Here is a 15,441-nt window from a genome sequence, read left to right as displayed (position 1 = left end):
TGCTCATTAGCATGGACCTGCCGGGAAGCCATACCATGTAGACCCAGCCCTTACGTATAAGCATTATTGTATAGCCTTTAATTAAATGATCATATACTTTTCTTCACAGTAGCACTGCCAGTTTCAGTGGACTGAATGAATGGTACTCATTTAATGAGCAGCTATTCAACATTTTGTTTTCTTCTCATGATTCAATTGTGTGGATTATTAATTTCCTCTTGGGATTTTCTATAGTACACATAACTGTAATGTGAATTCTGAACAAATGTCAATTTATTTTACAACACATTTGAGAAATGAGGAGTTATTGTTTCAAAGACAGATAAAGGTCTTAAGTAATCATTAAACTTGGATGCCAAATTAGAAACAATTTAAACCTGATTTTTCAGAGATTATAGCATTATATAGCATTTAATATATTTAAGACTAAGGACCATTGACTTCAGTGCAGTGAATGCTCAGCATTTCTACAAATCAGATCACCAGGCCTCAAGTCAAGAAATCGGAAAATGAGAAACATAATTATTGACCAGATGTGAACATTTTGAATTTAGCAACTTGCCCAGCATCTCACAGGAGCTATATGGCATAAGCAAGTGTACAATGAAATTTCCCAGCACACCATGCTGATACCAACAAAATTCTCAACACTCCATTTTGGATCTCTGACAAGGTCATATTGCACTAAAAATAGAATTGGTTGGAAAACAAATGTAGCAATGAGATTGTAACTCTGAGGTGAACAACAATTGACAGATAGTACAAATGGAATGACTGACATATAACTGCCAACAAAGTAGAGTATAAAAAGGCAGCAGCAGCTGACAGCAGAGAGGTTGAATAGGTACCTGAGAAGTGGAAAAGGCAGGGAGTGAGAAGAAGATCTATCTAGCTATCTGTCCAAACTAGTGATGCTCTACTGTAACTATAACTATTTCTATGTCCGACTTACTCAGCTCACTGTACATATCTTCCCTTGTTTCCTTCTTCCCTCGACTGTTGTATCCTTCACCAAGGCAATGTGATTTGAGTTGCTCTTTAGGTTGGTCTAAGGAATTTGTGTTTAGATTGTTATAGTCAAATAAATATTATTTGTATCAATATATGCTGTCTTGTTTTGTGCTGCTTGTGTCAATCATTTCTCTGAAGGCTGTATCCATGTCCTTCAGGTATTCGTTTAGCCAGTAAGAAGAATCATACCTTAAGAAAACAGATTGGTTAATATGTGGTGTGTATGAGGAAACCTGAGAAGGAGCAATAGATGAATTAGTCTGGGGGTGCCCTAAATCTCTAATAATTCAGGTGCCTTTGTTCTATATATTTATATCAGGGTAAGCAAGGTCAAAAACTGTGTCTTGTAATTACAGCGGTGAAGTTGGCAATGTCCCAGGTTTCCATAAGAGTTCATTCCAGCCTTGGGCAAGTTCACAGAAAAACTGTCTCCTGTATTAGCAAGTTTTATTCTACTATAGAAACTTACTTTGTGCCGGAGTAGGGAAGTTGCCAGACACTGTCCTAATACTGGAACTCTAGTTCATTTAATTGTGATACCAGGGGCTCAGGCCATTAAACTTTTTGAAGATAAGGACTGAACTAAATTAAAAGCTGACCTGGGAGTTCTTAACTATTCAAGTCTGCTTTTGGCTGGATATATTCAGAGTGTGTGCATCTTACTTTTGGGGTGGCACTTCGCAATGTGCAAAATATATTAAATTCAATGGGTTTTGGATGAGCCAAGCCTAAGAGAAAATAAACATCTCATTTTAAGCTAGTACCTGTAGGAGCCCTAGGAAAGGCATTTCCAAGACAATCAGAATATGGTATTGGAAATCCATATCTAAAACTAAATGTTAATAAATTGGATCATATGCATCTCCAAAGTGGTAAAACCAGAAATGTTCAGTAAACCAGGTGCAGTAATTGTCCTTTCTCTGAAAAAGTTTGTTACAGAGGCTGAAACAATCCAGTGTTGAAAATCAGTCATTCCTACTTACTCTCACTTGGATAGACAGATATCAGAGAGGTAGCCGTGTTAGTCTGTATCTTCGAATACAACCAGAAGTCCTGTGGCATCTTATAGACTAACAGATATTTTGGAGCATAAGCTTTCATCAGCAAAGACCCTGAGTAGGTGTTTGCCCAAGAAAGTTTATCTTCCAAAATATGTGTTAGTCTATAAGGTGCCACAGGACTTCTTGTTTTTCACTTGGATAGACAGAAGCATTCAAGGACAATATGGAATGCATATTTGTACTAAGTATTCAGAAATGCAAATATCAGGCACAATGACAATCCTTGAACATTCCACTTTAGTTTTTACCATATTATTTCTTTTCTATTCTTATCAGTTTCAAAAATAAACTTCAGCATGTAGTCATCAGGGTACTTCACTTCAACTATCCAAGATAGAATTTATTATAGTTTCAGCCATGACAATGGCATTTCATTTGGATATATTAACATGAAAATATAAACATTTCCTGATTAACTGTTCCCCTGCAGTGAATTAAAATGCACATTATAAAGAAATCATAACTGGAAGACAGGCACCTAAAGGGATCCTTTAAAAAAATCTTAATGCATGTATGATTGTATTTGTATGTGAAATTTGTTGTCTAACAGGAAAATATATGTTCTTTACAAAACTTTCAACATTTTTGATTAAAATCATGGTTTCCTGTTATGATTTTTGTTATGTAAATTTTAAGTTACATAAGAGGATATACAGAAGAGCAGAGTTAGTCAGAAAATACTTATCTGTCATGAAATTAAATTAAAATAAGATGCCCTTGTCATGGCTGAAAACAATAGCAAATTCTATCTTGGATGATAATCAGAAAAGATATTCTTAAACAATACATCACTCAGCCCGAGGTCTGTGAAGAAAACAAGTTCTTACTAAACACCACCTTAGTACAATCTGTGAAATGGGAGCTCATAGTTGCACATATTTCAGTCATAACACTTTCCTCAAAAGTAAGTAAAGCACGTAATTCTCATCAGAGAACCATAGGTATAGCAAAAGTTCTATCCAGATATAAAATCAATCATCCTATTATTTCCATAGTAAATTCTCAGGTGCATTCCCTTCCCAAGGCAGGGGTCTGTAACCATATCATTTTTTTTTTGAAATTTGGTAAAAATCTCAGTAATTCAAAAGCCACAATGCACATGAATATGTGCCAGTCCTTAATGAATAATGTCAAACCATATTTTAAACCGCTATTTTAAAAACAACACACACACAAATACAGGAAATTCATCGTTATTCAAACACAATCAGGAAGGTGCTTTTTTTTTCTTTGTTAATTTGTAATTATACTGTCAAGAGCCACAAAGAAGTCTTTCAAGAGCCACACGTGGCTCTGTAGCTGAAGATTGCAGGCCCCTGACCAAAAAGGGATTATATGACAATCAAATAGCTCTCACTGACCACCATGCATACACTACAGAAAGCTTTTGAAAGATGATCTTCCAGAAGTTTTTTTTTTTTTGAAAGAGCGTGTCCACACACAGAAAAGGAAATCAAAAGAGCAATCTGCTCTTTCAAAAGAGTGCATCCACACAGCTTTTCAAAAGAATGGACCAGGAAAATCTGGTAGCAGGAGGACTGCTTTTTTGAACAAAGGGCTCCTGGAGCATCTACACACTCTTTTTTCCAAAAGAATCTTTCAGAAAAAGGTGCTTCTCCTCATCTGGGAGCAGAAAAGGGCCTCTGGAAGAAGGGCCAAGTTCTTTTGAAAGGAATTTAAAAGAGTTCGTTTTGGCTCTGGCCCCACACTTAGCCAAAACTTCAAAATGGCCTTGCTAATGGCCAAATCGAAAAATACTAAGGAAGCGCTGAACTGAATATTCAGCGCCTCATTATCAGTCACACGCTTCCGGCCGTGGTGCTTCGAAAGCTCCGCTTAGGAATGCACATGGCTCAGTGTGGATACACAGGGGTCTTTTCGAAAAGGACCTCTGGGTAGCCGCTCCGAGTTGTGCACATTTGAAAACGGTACTTTCAAAGCACCATGGCAAGAAGCATGTGAATGCTAATGAGGCCCTGATTATTCAGTTCAGTGCTTCATTAGTATTCTTCGATTTTTGCAATTAACATGGCCAATTCGAAGTTTTGGCCAAGTGTGGCCACAATGTTTGAGTGTGTACACTCCCCTTGTTCTTTCAGAAGAGGGCCTGATTTTCCAAAAGGATTTGCTAGTGTAGATTGTCTTCATTGTTTTACTGCTACTGAGTCTAAATTTTGTTTTATACTGGTTCATTATATTATTGCAAGTTATATCTCCTTGAATCACTCTACATAAAAGTGCATCTTTGAGAATGGAGCCAGGCCAATGGTAAGGTTAGCTCCGTGTGCTGTCTTCCAGCTGGAGAAAGGACCAGAAGCATCACATGAAATGAACAGAAAAGTAATCTATCCCCTATCATCCAGTCTTTGCTTCAGATAATTAGGAACATCTCGAGTTTTGTTCCTGGCCATCTTGTCTGATACTACTGATGGACCTATCATTCATGAACTAATCTATTTTTTAACCCAGTTGTGCTTCTGGGCTTCACAATAACCTCTGGCAATGAGTGCGGCAGATTGACCGTGGTTGTGAGAAGACTTCTTTGAGGCTATGATTCCCATGTGGCTCCCATTTAGTTTTGGGAATAAGGGGCTTTTGAAATCAGGGGGTCATTCTGAAAGGCCCCCAGCTACATGGGCATTGTGCATTTCGAAACTGGCACTTTCAAAGTGTGCATGGCCGCCATTATGCTAATAGATGCTGCAGTTTCACAGCAGCACCTCATTAGCATCTTCCAAAGTTCCACATTACTCTAGCCTCTCCAAAACGAGGGGCTAGTGTGGCCAAAGCCTATCTGTGGTTGTTTCTTGAGTTATGAAAAGTGGTAAATAACACTTTCCTGCTGACTTCTCCTACATCTTTTATAATGTTATAAGCCTCTTTTCATCAATTTTCTAAACTGAAGAGTCCCAGTAATGTTTCATGGAAGCTGTTCCATACTTCTAATAATTTTTGTTACCTTTCTCTATCTTTTTTAACTCTAACATATCTTTTTGGAGATAGGGTAACCAGAACTGCGCAAAACATTCAGGATGTGGGAGTACAGTGGATATATAGAAAGGCATTATTATATTTTCTGTATTATTATCTACCCCTTTAAAAGAGTTCATTTAGCTTCCTCATGACAGTTTTGTCTTCCCTTAACACCTTTCTATCCAGTGGCTCCACTGATTGTTTGGCAAGTTTCCTGCTTCTACTTAAATAATATCTGTTAAGTTTTGTGCAGAAGAGCAGAGTTAGTTGTTGTTAGTTGCTCTTCTTATTCACTTTTGGCTTGCCTACTTATACATGTACACTTGATTAACCAAAGTTTATGCACCTTTATATTTTCCTCTGTAAGTTTTGACTTTCAATTTTTGAAGAATGCCTTTTTAGCTGTATCCTTTTTGCTTTTTTTTTGATATTTTGATCCTTTGTATAATTATGCATGTTTCTGAGAGCTTCTTTTGTATGTTGTTTGGACAAAGTAAATATGTATAGTACTTTTAATTTTTTCTCATATTTTAATTCTGTCTAACCCATATTCAATCATTTTGGTTGGTCATTTCTAAATTATTTCCCATCTACTTAATTCCAGTTACAGTACCCAGTAGTTTCCACAACGACATGGAAAGTAGAACATTGAACTTCCTAATGTTTTATGTAAAGTGAGAGGTGGTGGCCATAAAATTCACAGCCCAGGGGGAAAATTGTGTCTCTCTTTTCTTTCTTCCTTTCTTTTTCAAGTTCTTGCTGCTTTAGGGGTATGTGTATTTGCTGGCATAAAGTAGTCCTGCTTATGGGCTGTTCTGTACCTCCACTGTATCTCTGAAGCCAAATGGGTGGGAAAGAGCCAAGAGACTTGTCACTATGTCCTTCTGGCCACAGGGAGGTGGGATACAAGTGTCATTGATACTCTATGTACTTAGACAGCAGTAGGTGGGACCCAGCTGACACCACATTGTCACATAGCGCTTTGCAGATTCCCTTTCTGCCCCCAGCTCTGCCTACCACATCTCCACTGAGCCAGGACTTGCTGATAGGCAGCCCAGGACTGCTTATGTTTATAAACAGAGCTTATCAGAGTCTTCCCCATCTAGATTTAGGGTGTTTATGGCCCCGAACACTATTCACATGCTAACCCACAGGAAGCCTAATGCAAGAATATTTCCCCACCCTTAACACATACTAATTAATATTGGGTCCCCCTGAGCGGTTCAGACCCCTTAGCAATTATTTAGTCTGCTTATGCCTAGCACCAGCTCTGGGTCCCTTTATGTTGTGTATCATATTAAAAACACATACATTTCTTTGCTCTTCAGTATCTTCCCTTGTTTCTTTCGGTATTACATCGAGTAAATGCAGCAATGAATATAAATTATATACAGTATTCTGCATATCCTCTGGCATTTCTCTACAAAACTTTCCAGAACCTTAATGTCAACCTCAGTATGATACTCAAGCTTTACAGCAGCCGAAAAAGTATTTGTATATTTAATAGCATTCTTAGAAACAAAGTGCTTCAATTACATTGGAAAATATAAAGAATAAAAGCCTGATGATAATGAAACCATGTTTTTCTTTTCATTCTGACAAGGCACTCTAATTTCCATGTTGATAGGAGAGCTTATTTTCTTGTGTTTTTAACTGTGTTTTCTGTTTTAACCCATTGGTTTGTATGCCATTCATATACAACATTCACTATTAAAATATTTGCATCTACTATAAGCTTAGCAAAAGTGTTTCCTATTCTCTGACTAGTGATGAACCAGCTACCTCTCAGTTATGGTAACTATTGGAAAATGTTATCTATGCTACAGATGTTATTTTTGCACCATTTTCTGGCACAATTTTTCATTAATACAGCAGCATATATGGGCTATGCTAGTATTGCAAATTCTTTTCATTCTGTCCCAAGATGTTTGATATTGGTGTTTCTCTTAACTGCCAAAACAACCTGATTATATAGAAATGTCAGTTCTCATTTTAGAAAATGGTGTCCGCCCTTCAAAATTTGGAGAAAATCTTGAAAATATGAAATTTAAAGGCTCAAAAACCAGAAAACATATAAAAAGTTCCCAACATTTATTATATTTTAAAATGTCATAATTGTGAAGCCACTGTCATAGGACTGGGATGGTCTGACTCATATTTTTTAAACATTTTGGATTGGCATTATTAATGCTATCGCTGAAATTTATTATTCTACTAGACAGCCAAAGTAGTCTTTCATTGACCCTGTTAAAAATGTTCAGAGGTGATGCAAATCTGATAGAACTACTCAAAAAGGGTTTATTTCAGCTCATACCTGTTGAGTGTGAAGAAGTTTTTTAAATAAAATAATAACAGACACAGACTTGCTTCCATTTATTAGCTTCATGACAAAGAGGAAATAAAACATTTGCATGGAGCTCTGAATAACTTCTTTGAAAAAAGTGTACGTGAAAGAAAAATCATTTGTCACAATTTTATCAATCTACTAGACAACTCAACATGTAATGGTCCAATATGTCTTCAATTTTCCTGGGCGGCTCCATCTTACAGTTTGATATTATCCACCCTTATCTCCTTTACAAATCAGTGATTCCTGGTTCTTAATCAATTTTAAATTTAATTTAATTTAATGAACAGTATTTCAAATATTGAGATACAAAATCCAGAATTGTTCATGAACTCTCTCTTTGAATACAGACGCCATCTGGTAGGCATTCCTCATTTTTCTTTAGGCTAACTTCCCTGTTCCTGAGTTTCAAGATATACTCACAATATTCTTCCCTTCAATCCATTTCTTGGATGTGTTTCTGTTATTTGGGCAGAATTTATCCTCCCAGTTTTCTTTGTTGCTGTACCTGTCACATTTGTGGCCAGGGAAATTTGGGCCATTAAGAAGCATTTTAATGGTACTTTTTTTTGTGCATGTGATTTTTTTCTTTCATATTGCAAGCATTGTGTTTTCACTAATTTCTTGTTAAATGACTTCCCTTATGACTAGCTGTAGTGGGTTTCGAGTGGCCACCCAACTACCCAGAAGGGAAGGAGCTCTTCTGGCAGCAATTTTGCTTGGAGCCTGGCTGCTCCCAGCCACTTGACCAGAAGTCAGGAGATTGGGCCAGGGCTATAAGAGCCTAGGCTGAGGGCTCAGTTGGCACTGAGCCTCTGTGGGGGCAGAGAACAGCTCTGGGCTCCCTGCCTGGGAAGCTGAGGACTGGCTGGGTGAGGTCAAGTCCTGGATGGGACCACCTGGACCTCTGCTGGTCCTGGTAACCTGTGGACCCCAGCAGAACTGGCCAGTAGAAGACCCACTGGACCTTGAGGACTGACCTGTGGACTGGCCTCAGCCTGCACCCCAAGCCAGCCTGAGGTTGCAGAACCCCTAGACCATGAGGACTCCAGCCAGACCTGGAACCCTGTGAGCCTGAGAAGCTGGCAGGACACGGGGTATGTGCTGGAGGGAGACTGGGAGTGGCCCAGGAGTGGCCCCAGAGGCCTTCTAAGACTGTGGGCCTGCTGTTACCTGAATCTCAGGCTAGGCCCTGACGAGAGCTAATTTTCCCCAGCACCTACCTGAAGTAAGGCAGGGGGCTTTGAACTGTTGCCTCTCACCCATCTGAGGCAAGATGGGAACCCCCCAAACATGTGACTTGGGGGTTGTTTGGAACTCATGGCAGTGGGGCAGAATGTCTGCCCACTGACCCAGAAGGGCAGGAATCCTTCTGGGAGCCCGAACCGGCTACACAAGCTCATACTGACATCCAAAAAGCTCTTGATTAGACAAACTCTTATGTATTCTTCCTCACTCATAACAATTTAAAGTTCTGATTTTTAACCCAGAACTCAAATAAAGGGTTCAAATCTTTATCACAGTCTTTATCTTTTTGGTGAAAGAACAAGCATTTGTTCTATTCCTGTATATAATAAAATGTTTATTAAGTTTTAAGAATGATGCTAGAATTATTCTTATCTTCATCATAAGCAAAGATAAAGTATATGTAAGTATTTAGAGCTTCACTCTCTGTTTCATAATGAAATGAATAGACTTGTATTCCAGTGCTTTCTGCATTGAATTTTGTTATGGTTCAGAATCTGGTTAAGACCATATCTAGTCAGGCTATTGTGTGGCTTATCAAACTGAAAAGTACTGCATGGATGAATTTCAGCATTCCTTCTCGGATGTTTATGTTGATTCTAAACAAATCAGCTTCTCAAATTCATGTCATGTGGCTATGGTAAAGCATCCTAAAAGTCACTTTCTTCTAGCAGTGAATAAAGAACTTTATCTGAATGAGGCAAACACCATAACTGTGAAAAATACTGTTTTTCTTTTCTTTCCCTCTGTTTCACAGCAGATCTTTAGAACTGTCCCAAACCAGCTCCTACTGCCCTCTTGTTACCAATTTAAAGAAACAGAATAGATGGCTGTTCAGTAACTGCTGCATGGGAGGCAACATCGGGCCAAGGTAACTGTTGAAGTTTTAAAATTCCAGATAAAAGTAAAAAAGATAATAAAGAATTTTATGTCTATCTTTGCCTTTTTTTTTTTTCTTTTTTCTTTAACAAAGATCCACTTTCAGGCTCCAGTCCATTCCTCATTAGAGCCAATTTGGTAATGTGCTTTCCTGGACAGGACAAGTGCATTGTGCCTTTCAGTTTTCCTCTTGCTTTTGTGACAGGGTTTCTCACCCTGCTCCTGCTTTTGGACTATCTAGCAATGATGCCACATTGGTGTGACCATGCCAAATGAATGATGTATGTGTAACTTGACAAGACTTAAATGTGGCCAAACAACAAAGGATTCTGTGAGAAGCTCCTCTCTAAGCAGCAATGAACTGAAGTAAACTGGATAAACAAACTGGAAAGAATTGTGAACTGGACATAGACAATCAATACTGGACATAGAGCTCAGTAAATACAGGTCCATAGAAAAGTAAATAGCATATGAGTAAAGTTCCATCTTGAGGCCCAAGTTGACTGTCAGAGTGACTTTATGTCAAGAAAGTAATGCAAAACCTAAAGTGTATGATTAATGAGTGAATAAAAGTGGGGTACTTTTGGGTACCATCTCCTCTAGCCCATTCTAAGATAACTAATTAGGTAGACATTAGCAATTACAAACCCAGGAGGGCAGTATTTTAAGATGTGTGCCTCCTTTGGCGGAATGAGGGTGTAAGAATCAAGCAAAGCAAGTTATTGAATGTGGAGATTCCTTAATTTGAGCACCTGAAGAAGCCAGTGACCCTCCACCCTAGGATTATGGGATTGTGAAGAAGAGGGCTTTTAACGCAACCATTGCTTTACTTCAAGGGAAAAGATCAGAAAACTGAATGGACTGAACAAGAAGCGGAGATGCCTGTAGATTCGTAACCATTTTCCCTGTTTGCTAGGCCGGCACCGTGAGAAGCCAGCAAAGGAGCTGTTTGTGTTTGTTTGAGAAAGAGAGGCTTGCTGATGGGAATATATGGTTTCTATTGTATTGTTGTGTTTAACATAAAGACTATAGGGATAATGTAATGCTTTTTGCTCCTTGTGTGATTCTTTCCTCCTCCCATGCAGGGTTGGGTTAAATTCTTGTGTTTCACCTTTTCTACTGACATCAATAGTCATCAGCTCCACCAGGATATGTTAGATCCAAGCAGGATAAATTGGGGAGAGAGAGACGGGGTAGGGAATACATGAACCCCCCTCAGCGTCCAACAGGACATGTCATTTTTGAGGTAGTTTGGCTACAAACTAACCCCCAACACGCACACACTCTCTCGCCTCATTCCTAATTGCAGATGATCTTGTCTTACAATGATGGTAGCCCATTCTCTTGGATCAACACTCAGAGCACACTGGCCACTCCCTAGGATCATTTCTAGTGCCTAAGGCTACCTGGCCACAAAAGCCATCTTCAGGCTCCTATCCCTTTAAGTTTCTGGAGTAACTGATAGTTCTGGGTCTCTGAGACTTCCCTCCAAGCCCTTTCTAATCAACCTCTGCTGTCATCTTTGTTGCCTTTCAGATATTCTTCATAGACCTGTATCCAGCTGTAGCCTCTACCATTCACAGCCTGCTACACATGAGGGCTTTGGTTACACTAACAAGCTCTGCTGACAAAACCCAGTTTTATTGGCAAATCTGGTGGGAAGTCCACACACACAATGTGATTTGTCAAGTTTGTTAACAAAACTCAGCACTTTTGGGAGCAGTGTTCTGCCTCTCAGCCAGGAGGCATAACACTGCTGTTAAGAGATTCTGTCAACAAAAAAGAGGTCTGGATGCTCAGAGGGTGGGGGGGTTGGGCAGGTATTTCTGTTGATAGACAGGGCATTCACAATGGGCAGCCCTATCTGCTGTGCTTCTGGGGGTCCTGTTTTGTCAAGAGAGCAGCCATGCTGTCCAGTCACTCTGATGACAGAGCGGAGCACTCTTCTGACTGGTTTTTGTGTGTGGCCTCTCTCTGTCAAGAGAATTTTTGTTGGGAAATCTCTTCCAACAGTGACTTCTGTGCTATAATGTAACCACAGCCTAAGAGTCTGTTCCTAGGCTGCTTCTTGCTGTACATGTGACATCTCAGATCCCCTTGAGCCTGTTTCTGTGTTGTATCCCTAGCATACTAGGCAATCCCTCCAGCTTCTACTTTCCTACTCACCATGCAATTTGCAGCCTGTTCTGCTACATGATTGCCTTCCCAAATACAGGAGGTCAGCTTCTAGGGCTGAATCTTTTCAATGAGTTTCTGTATCCTGCTACTGCTCTCTGGAATAGACGACTGGCTCTGCTTTTCTTCTGCCTTCTAGGATGAAAAAATAATCCTTTTAGGTAAGGTGTTGATAGGAACAATTATCCATTTACAGTTTAAGAGATTCATCACTTGGTTTCATGATGCTTTTGTTTCCTTTTAATTGCAATCCATAAAATTCTGTATGATTTCACCACAGCACTTCTTCCTTCTTTCCTTGTCATTTGCTTTATTTCCACAGTTCTCATCACTGTTCCCTCTTCCTTATTGATTCCTTCATTCCCTCCAGCTTTCCCACCAGTTTTCCTCTCTCTCTGAGCACTTTAAGGATGAACATGCTGCTTATATCCCTTTCAGGCTTATACATGTGGCTCAGCCTGCTACCAGCCTTCTTAATCACCGTGTGTCTATGCAGTACCTCTGACTTTATAATGATGCAGCATGATGAGATCAGAGAAGCTGCATAAATAAGGCACTTTAAATAAAGTAATCTGCAATGGTTGATCTGCAAGCTCACACCTTGCAGGATAACATTTCCTTGCAGGATCATGATCCTGAACATTAGCTCCTCAAAGCAGCAAGTTGTGACATGATAACTGCTGGATGGGGGAATCTTGATACATATGATATAAGGCATGCAACAAAACCTCAACGTTCTGAGGGTTCTCCAGTGCTGAGGCTCAATAGGGTGAGCCAAGGGCACAAAGGGAAATCCTTGTCTCTGATATGGTATTGTGTGCAATGCCTACTTGTTGTTATGCAGTTATGGTAACAACACATTGGTTTTATATTCTGTTCCGGCATTGTAACCCAACATCATGTTTGCTTTCTTTGTTACAGCTGAACAACAGGCTTGGTGCTTTGGGGATTTTATACAACTTCTGAACCACTTTCTTGGTCAGTATGCATGCATTTCTTTTCTATTTAACAAATATTCTATCTTTTTACTTTTTGCTACAAGAAATATTATTCTGTCTTTATTTGCATTTGCCATCTGTTACACCAAGTATTTACAAGCTCTGACTCTCTCAGTGCTTAATTTCATTGTTCCTCATAATTTACTGGGCCCACTGAGTTAGCACCATCTGCAAAATTGTTATAAATAAATAAATAATTAAATAAAGCATCTTGTGTTTGGTATTGTCACCTGAACTACAGGCTGTAAAAAGGATTAAAAGGGTAGCTCCCATGGTTCCTCTTTAGTAGGTTCATTTTTCTTTAAAATATTTTTATTATAGCTGTTGCTTCTTGTCCCTTAAGCAGCATTTAGGGCCAGGCTCTGAATTTGCCTTTACAGTAAACCCTATGGTTCCTGGCTCCCCTTTACTTCTGTCAAAATTTCAGTTATGTGGGGGTTGCAAGAATGCAACCCCAGCATAATTTAAGGGTTTACTATATTCCAGAGTATAGCAATTACTCTTTCGTGTGAAATTTAAGTGCCAAGAGAAACAATGTGCAGTAGTCTCTGTAGAAGCCTCACAAAAATTTAGTGTTCAATTAAATTTTCCTATCAAGATATTTAAGCTAAAATTATTTCCTCTATTTTTCCCAGTTTGCTTTCCTTCAGTATTTTAACAAATTTATAGCCACCTAGGACTTCAATTGACAATCTTCTGTAAAAATAGCATACTTGTTGGGGATTAAATGGGGAAACAGAGTCAAAAATCCACCCAATTTGACCTTAGTCAATTTTTGACGTATACAATTTCAGAAAACAATATTGTCACATGTGATGTCTGAACATACATTTATGTCTGACAACAAAAAACAGATAAGACAGAATTGGTGAAGGGCTGAAATTACCACATTCCAGGGCTCCACTAAGTCCTCTTACATTTCTATCTGGTCATTTTGTCCTCTGATCTTCATGTCTGGTCCTTTGATTTCTGGGCCAGTGTTTTTCCAATTTGGGCTTTGTTCACTTAGGTCTTTTTTACATTTCTACAGTGTAGATTACACTAAATACGCAGCAGTTACAAATAAGTAAGTGTGAAGTTGTATTAACTAATCTATATTGTGTAACTTCCACCTGTGTTTCAGTTTCAGAACTTGACCACACTTAAAACGCTACAGTGGCATTGACCAACTGACTGTAGTCGTGACCTCTGGGCTGGACACAGTTCACCAGGGTTTACCTCTGGCAGGCCACCAGACACTTTTTGTGACTGTCTGCCATTATGGCAGCTTGCAGCTCCCATTGGCCATGGTTCACCATCGCAGGCAATGGAAGCTGAGTAAAAATGGCGTGAACTGAGCCACTGTTTAATGCAGTTTCCGTTGCCCAGGAAAACAGAATGTGGCTAACAGGATCTGCGAGCAGCCAAACCTGTTGATGCTCAGGTACATAAAGAGTCTGGCAGTCTGCCAGAGTTGAGCCCTGGTGAGCTGTCTTCCCCCCGACCCCAGGCTGCTTATTTCCCACTTCTGCTGTAGATGCTATCTATGCCAATGAAAGGTGGTCCAGAATCAGCATAGGCACGCTGCACAATGTATCCAACTGAAGGGTGCAAGAGCTCTCTCACAGCAAGGTGGACGTCCTAGCAGTCTCAGACAGAATTCTGGCTGAGGAACTACATCTTTCTGTGCTTGTCTTTTTGTGCTTCATTTTCTCTTTTTCAGTCCATCTTTTTTCCTTTACTTTCTAAATATGTTGTGTGAGCTGCTTTGTTACTATTGTTGTTGTTGTTGTCAGTCTCTTGCTTATTCCGCTTTTTCTACAATTTTACACTGAAAAAATTGCATGGGAAAGATAATCATGATATGAGAATGCTTACATAACAAGTGGGCATGTCATGACTAATGCATTTATTATTTTTTGTATGTTAAGTTGAATGCTCTGCTATGGTATGTGCACCATTGTTCATGTAGGAAAATGCCTTCATTGGATTCATATTCCATGTAACTCTCTTGAACTACTTACCTGCCTTTGTTCCTCTTTTGGCACCATTTTTCTTTCTTCATTCTTACCAGACTTATTGCATCATTACTCCTTTTGTATTCTTCACTCATTTTCTTCTCTAAACCCAAATATACAAAAATGGAGTGTTCATTGAGCCTTCTACATCGCTCAAGGTACCTACTGCAAGCCCTTCAGACTTGAATTATAGAGACATGAGACTCACGTCGCTTAATAGAGCATACAAGATGAAATCCTGTTTGTTGCTGTGCTGGTGCAATTAGACATTGCCTGCTTTATACAATGGAATCACATTTTTTATACTTTGTGAAATATGTTCAAACTTTCAAATTTTAAGCAAACAAATAAATAAATAATTATCTGAATTTAGCCAAAAAATAATGTTGTTTGCCTCAGCCCTGTGTTAATGGTGAAGAAGTACAACTGTGGAAAAAAGGACTACTATATAATGCAATTTTAACAGGAAATACAAAGTAAGTTAATGATTTTTTTATATTTCAGACTGGACAAAAGATATATACACTTATTTTACTGGTTCCCTTATACATGCTAAAACAAAACCAATGGGAAGTGAAAACACAGTTGCTCTCCATTAACATACATATGAAGAACAAGAACATATATATGTGGAAATAAGGACTACTATATAATGCAATTTTCACAGGAAATACAAAGTAAGTTAATTATTTTATATAAATATAAAAACATATACATATATAAAAATCATTTAGGATAGATGGTAGTTGTGAAGT

Source organism: Carettochelys insculpta, chromosome 4, assembly GCF_033958435.1.
Source record: "Carettochelys insculpta isolate YL-2023 chromosome 4, ASM3395843v1, whole genome shotgun sequence".
NCBI classification, from domain to species: domain Eukaryota; kingdom Metazoa; phylum Chordata; order Testudines; family Carettochelyidae; genus Carettochelys; species Carettochelys insculpta.
The sequence above is the reverse complement of the archived record's forward strand: the minus strand, read 5'-3'. Positions refer to the sequence as shown.